At 47.1% G+C, this 6,000-nt stretch overlaps 1 protein-coding gene across 8 annotated transcripts in view; it reads right to left on the reverse strand.

Annotated features, from left to right (window-relative positions):
• The window catches only part of ACSL4 (acyl-CoA synthetase long chain family member 4), a 39,034-nt gene extending 33,954 nt beyond the window's left edge, over window positions 1–5,080 (reverse strand). For 2 of the 8 annotated variants that reach the window (XM_030449122.1, XM_030449119.1), the window contains exon 1: window positions 4,947–5,080. The gene's annotated coding sequence lies outside the window, so the exon portion shown is untranslated. Of the gene's footprint in view, window positions 1–2,554; window positions 2,573–2,740; window positions 2,901–4,946 lie in introns of those variants that run through there. The other 6 variants (XM_030449125.1, XM_030449124.1, XM_030449121.1 and 3 more) reach the window with 5 other exon arrangements.
• Window positions 5,081–6,000: the final 920 nt, after the last annotated feature.

Genomic DNA, 6,000 nt, shown 5'->3' on the forward strand with positions numbered 1-6,000 from the left:
TATCCCACCAAGCACCTTCCAGATGGAAAGGTGATGGTGATCCCAGTTATAGGGAAAAGAGGAGGTAACTTTGAAACAACACCAAAGCAGTCACTCTCTGGCTTCTGCAGAATGCAGGAAAATTAAACAGCATGGTCAGCTCTTTAGATGTGCCCTCCACAAAAAGGTGAAAGATGCTGCACCATCTACACAACAATCCATCAACAAATGGAACAAAACTGTAAATTTTGTTTCTCAGAAAACTGGTTCCCTTCTTCCATGAAACTGCCTTCTCTCCTGTGACCATGTGCTTACTTGCATATGCAATGAACATGTCCCTTCAATAATTTACTCCAAAACTTTCTTAATTAATTCCTTATTAAGAACAGTTCTTATAAACAAGCACTCATTCATTTGTCATGCTAGCTACCTGACTCCATTTATTAATCATTAATTTCAATAGACTTTGCATGTTGACTTAGCTCAGGCTACTACTACTTAGTATTTCATTTGAGTATTAATTTAAAACTGTGCAATAGGCTGCATCTGTTTTACTAGATACATATCTTAATGTCACTTGGAATATATCCGTATCTAACTCCTTGCTTAGTGGTTTGTTCCAGAGTGGTTCCTCTAGTTTTGTAAAAGGGAGGAGGTGTCATCCACTGAAGGCTGGTAATTTATAACTCTGAAAATTCATAGCTGCTGCTAAATGCTAGAATATTCAGCCAGCAAACAATGGGAGACCCTTCACTTGCTTGCACTGTATGTTACAGATAGTGTTAAACACCTGAGTAAAGTTTGCATGAGATGCAAATACCTGAATAATTCACACCTCATGAAAACCTTTCCACAGAGGGGAGGCTGTATTGCCTGTTTCAAGTTGATAAAATTCTGTAGAGCACAAAGAAGGGCAAGTGGCAAATGCAAAGAATTGAGAAGGAAGTTAAAATTATTTTAGAATATATATTTTTATGTAGGCCTCTGTAGAACTGGATCAAAATGCACACTTTGTATCCCTGTATGAAGAGCACAAAGAAAGTGAAACCAAACCATTTGTCTGGTACTGGGAAGCATTGCTAATTATGTCCCTTGTTTGGGAGAAACTACTGGTTTGGAGATTTGTTTAAAATGGATTTTTTTTTTTCATTAACTGTGAAAATCTTGCATGTTTTTAATCACTGCATTTAGCCTGAGATGACAGATCTGCAAGATTCAAAACCTAGAACTTAAAGGAACAAAAGGGTATGTTTCTAATTGCTATTTGTAGCAGTCTTTGCTAATTTTTGCTCTTCAAATCAGAGTTTGTCTGTACCAGCAGATGACAAAGCATGTTGTATTCACAGTTTCATGCTACAGCAGTCCAAAGTGAAAACAAAGTTAAGGTCAGCTATTAACCTGACAATCACCTTTTACAGGCATCAGGGACTACCTGTGCCAATTTACTTCACAGGAATCAACCCTTAATTTACACCAGATTTCTCTGTAACCTCACATCTACCTGTGTTTACTCAGCATCCTCACTTGAAAAAAAAAATCAAACATGAACCAGTTATATTAGAAAAAAGGGGTCATAGAACAAAATAGTTCAAGAGCTGCTATCATTCACGTTAGAGCAAGCAAAGGTCTGTCCAGCCCGCTGTCCTTGGCCAGGAAGGCCAAGCTGGAGGCCCCCAGCACACACACAATTGCTTTGGAAAGGGGCTTCCAAAATCCACAAAGCTTGCAAAGATATTTTAGAACACCCCTGCGTGCAGGGAAAACAGGGCAACATTAAACATTCAACCGGTTTTTTGCTTCACATTAACAGGTGCTTTAGTGACGTGAAAAAAAAAACATGCCCCGAGCTGTGAATCACACTTCCCCGGGCTCCTGCGTGTGCTACATCAGCATCAGACCATATCCTGAGCCCAGCCTCCTTTCCTGCATCTCGCAGGGGGGGGCTCCGAGGGAGGAGAGAGCTCTGTGGATGTGCCGGGCAGGCCCAGGCAGCCGAGGGGCTGCGGAACAGGCAGGGGAGGCAGGCAGGGGGATGCTGCGGGAGGGCAGGCAGGCAGGGAATGCTGCGGGAGGGGAGGCAGGCAGGGGGATGCTGCGGGAGGGGAGGCAGGCAGGGGGATGCTGCGGGAGGGGAGGCGACTCCTATGCCGGCAGTGAGCAGACGGTCCTGCTGCCGGTAACCGCGCTCGGCCTCAGCCCCCAGGGGCTGCGAAAAGGAAGGGGGAGAAGGGGAGGCGGCGGCGGCGGCTGCTCCCCTAGAGGTGTGATCGGGGCGGCTCTCGGGGAGGGAAGAGAGAGGGATGCTCCGGCGGAGGGGAGCGGGCTGACCCAGGTTGATTTCCAGGGTAGAGCCACCCCGGACCCTGCCCTTCCCGTCAGCCTTCCCAGGGCCCACCACCTGCTCCCGGACAGAGGCCGGTGACAACCTCCCCCAACCCCCCCCCAGGGCCTACCGCGCTGCCCCTCCCGACACCGGTGTGCTGAGCCCGGGCGCAGCCTCTCAAGCCCTAGGAGCCACGCCGCGGCTCCGGGAGGGACCAGACCCCACCTAACCCCCCATCTTTCCTTCCCTCACCTGACCCGGCTGCGGGGCCGGCGGACGGCCCGGAGGGGAGCGCCAGCCCCGCTCCCTACGACACCCCCCCCCCCCCCGCCCCTAACCGCCTCTCAGGTGCTGCCGAGGGGCAAGGAGGGGACGTGTCCGTCGGTTCCCTCCCCCGGGCCGTGCCCGGCCGTTACACCGCGCCGAGCCCGCACTCACCTCGCCCGCCGTCTCGTCTCGGCGCTGCCGGCAAAGAACGCGCTCAGCTGCGCTACCGGCTGCTAAAATGGCTGAGGGAGAGGGGGGGCGACGGGGAGGAGCGAGCCCCCGCGCTGCTGGCACCGCCACCAATCCTCCTCCTCCCGCCGCCGATCCTCCTCCTCCCGCCGCCGCCTCCGTGACGCGGTCGCGGCGGAGGAAGGGGCGGGGGCGGGGAACGGGACCGGCGGCCGAAAGGGGGGTACCCGGGTGGGAGGCGGGGATGGAGCCGCGGCGGTGGTCCTGGGCGGGATGTGCAGCGGGGCTCAGGCGTCTGGAGGTGTCCCCTCTCCCCGGGGCAGTCTGATGGAAGAGGGGGATGTCACGGGAAGCCGGGCTGCAGACGTGATGTGGTCAGAGCTGTGCTGCCGTCGTGTTTAGTTTGTTAGCGTTCCGGTGAGGCTGACAAAAGCTGTGGGGACAGTTGGACCTGTGGCCACATGGGGAAAACCGCTTGAATCCCCAGCCCCAGTGTGCCCAAGCACAGCCTGGCTCCCTGGGCTTCTCGGCATGCTCCAACTGGAAGATGCGATGCTGGAAGTTCACATCTTTGGGGCTGGACTGGGAAGGTTTGTTACGCAGTTTCGCCTCCTGACAATCTGGAGACCACCCAGCTGAGTTAAAGGCCCCTATTTTTACTCAGAACACAAGAAAGGATTTTCATCAGCGGCACTGACGAGAGCAACTGGGATTACTCACAGCATGGTTCAGAAAGCCAGAGGCCACAAATACCCCTATGATTCATGCACGAGTTTGCCAGATGGTTTTGCATGGGTTTGTGTCTGAGGCTTTTTCAGAAGAGAACTAGCACAAAATAATTCTTGACAAGACACATAGACGACTCTTAGCGTGCGAAGGAAGAGGAGACATTTCATGCTCCACCTGTGCTGAGCAGAGGTCCAGCACAATCCTCCCCCACCCCATATGGAGTGGGACAGAGTGTAAAAAAAAACAAGCTTACAAAACAACCCAGAGCTCTAATTAGTAACAAGAGTTTGTTCCTATAAAAACTAACACCTTTCAGGAGGCTAAATTTTTTGAGTCAATAAATATGCAATAGAGATGTTATATTTAATATTTCTCATTCTTAAAGAACCAAAAAGCACATCACTTCCTTGGGTGAGGGCTGAACTGCATCATTGTGTCGTTTTTGCTTTGCTTGGGATGTATGAATTTTAGGGCAGCCCATTATTACTCTCACTTTGTTGTAATTTTTTTCAGGCCCTATTGTTTTCCTCAGTGTCAAACCATCACTAATGAGATGCCATGGACTGTGCAAGATGCCCAAAGGCACAGCAATTTTATGCAGAATATTTTTTTTTTCCTAACCTCCCTGTACCTAGGAAAGGTTATGCAAACAAACATGCTGCACATTTTTTTCCAACTAAAACACTGGCACATTAGGCTGTATTCTAAATCTTTTTCATAAACAGTAAATGGGGAAGAGAATATTTGTTGTGTGTTCCAACTACTTGATACTTCATATAGTCTTGATTTTTTAATTAATTGAGCTTGGGTTTACTGTGATCTGTGCTGTTTTGATGTGTGTTTTGAGCCTTCTGTCTGTTTCTTCCATTTGGAGTCTCTTGTGTTAATTGACCATGAATTATCATTCTCTCTTAGCTGTTTCCATGCAACTCCTTGATTCACATCAGATTCCTTGCACTGCCACCTCATTCGTTTCTCTTCTAGTGTTCTCTGGGTGTGGTTTCATAATACCTCAAACAAATTAAAGTTGGAGCTTCCCTCTCTACTACCTCAGATGGCATGATCTTGCTCCCACATGGATTTCAAGAGCTCCAGGTTGCATACTCCTGAGTGCAACTCTTCCCTCACCTTCTCCTTTACTCCTTCCCTATTGGAAACCTCCTCCTCAACCTCTTCTTGGCCCTGGCCAAGCTGGCCTCATGTGCCAGAGCAAGAAGCTCAGTGGGGAATCCTGGTTCCTGGGGGGCTTGTCCACTCCTGTCCCCAAACTGGGCAACACTGGGTTTTTCAGGGGTGCTTGACAAAGCTCAATGCTTTGTTTGTTTCAGGACGATGAACATCTAAATCAAATTAATTATTGCAGCAAAGTTGAAAACAAATTTTGGTTAATTACAGTCTAAGGAAAATATGCAACCTCTCAGGTCAGACTTAGAATAATGAATTCTAAAATTAATTTTACCACAGAGAGGGTATCAAAGTGAAGAGTCAAATACACCTTGTTCTGTGGAGGCTTTAGAAACCTTTAGTATGGGAAACCTTTCCTGCAGCTACAGATATGCAAATGTCTAACTGAATTTACTGATGTAGCAGGTGCTCTTTTATTTGTCATAAGAAGCGGTTTAAATCAGTTCTGTGAATGCTTTCAAACATTCTTTTTTGAAAGCAAATAAAACAGATTTATTTGCTCTCTACAAATAAATCTATGGTCAACTCACAATACCCTGAGGATAAGTGGAATATTTCCAAAGGCTTCAAAACAAGTGGCTGAGAGAAGCAAGGCTACTGTCTGGAAGGTTACATTCACTGCAAGAGCTCAGAAATGCCTTTGCAAACAATTTAGGGGCCCACAAACCAAAATTGAAACTGCCTTTACATAGCAATATGTGACATTTGAAAACCAAATCTGACAGAAAGGTTTCTGATTTTTTCTTCTGTTGCAACTGCTTAGTAACTTTCCAGTAAGAAAAAACCCAGCAGTGATGTCCATGGAATGTGATCAGTGTGACAGAACTTCCCAGACAGTGGAATTGTTCTGTACCAATGCCAATTTTCATCCTCATTACAGAGGTCAAAATAAGCAAGAGAAAAGTATTATGCTGAGAGACCAAAGCCAGTCTAGAAAGTCTCTGTTTTTTCACCCAGGATTCAGGGCAAGCTTGGAAATAGTCAACAGCTTCTCACCTCATTGCTGATATCAGCAAAGGGTTTGCATAATGTTAGCAGTTTTAATCTAAGCAGTAAATCAATATTTGGAACCTTGTGGGTTGTTTATTTATATTAGGAGCAGTGACTGGTGAAATCAGCTATTTCTTTGATGCAATCCTGTTTTTTCACAGAATGTACAGTTAGAACCAAAACAACGGAAAACAAATTTTGTACACAAGCCTTGCCATTTTGTAGCAAGCCCTTTCCAAGAAACTTTGCTTCTGTTTTGTCTCAGGCTCTTGGAGTTTTAATGTGTTCCTTTTTTATTATTTATTTATTTATTTATATTTCTGCTCCCTCTCAGTAAA

The sequence above is a fragment of the Calypte anna genome, chromosome 4 (assembly GCF_003957555.1).
Source record: "Calypte anna isolate BGI_N300 chromosome 4, bCalAnn1_v1.p, whole genome shotgun sequence".
In the NCBI taxonomy this organism is placed as follows: domain Eukaryota; kingdom Metazoa; phylum Chordata; class Aves; order Apodiformes; family Trochilidae; genus Calypte; species Calypte anna.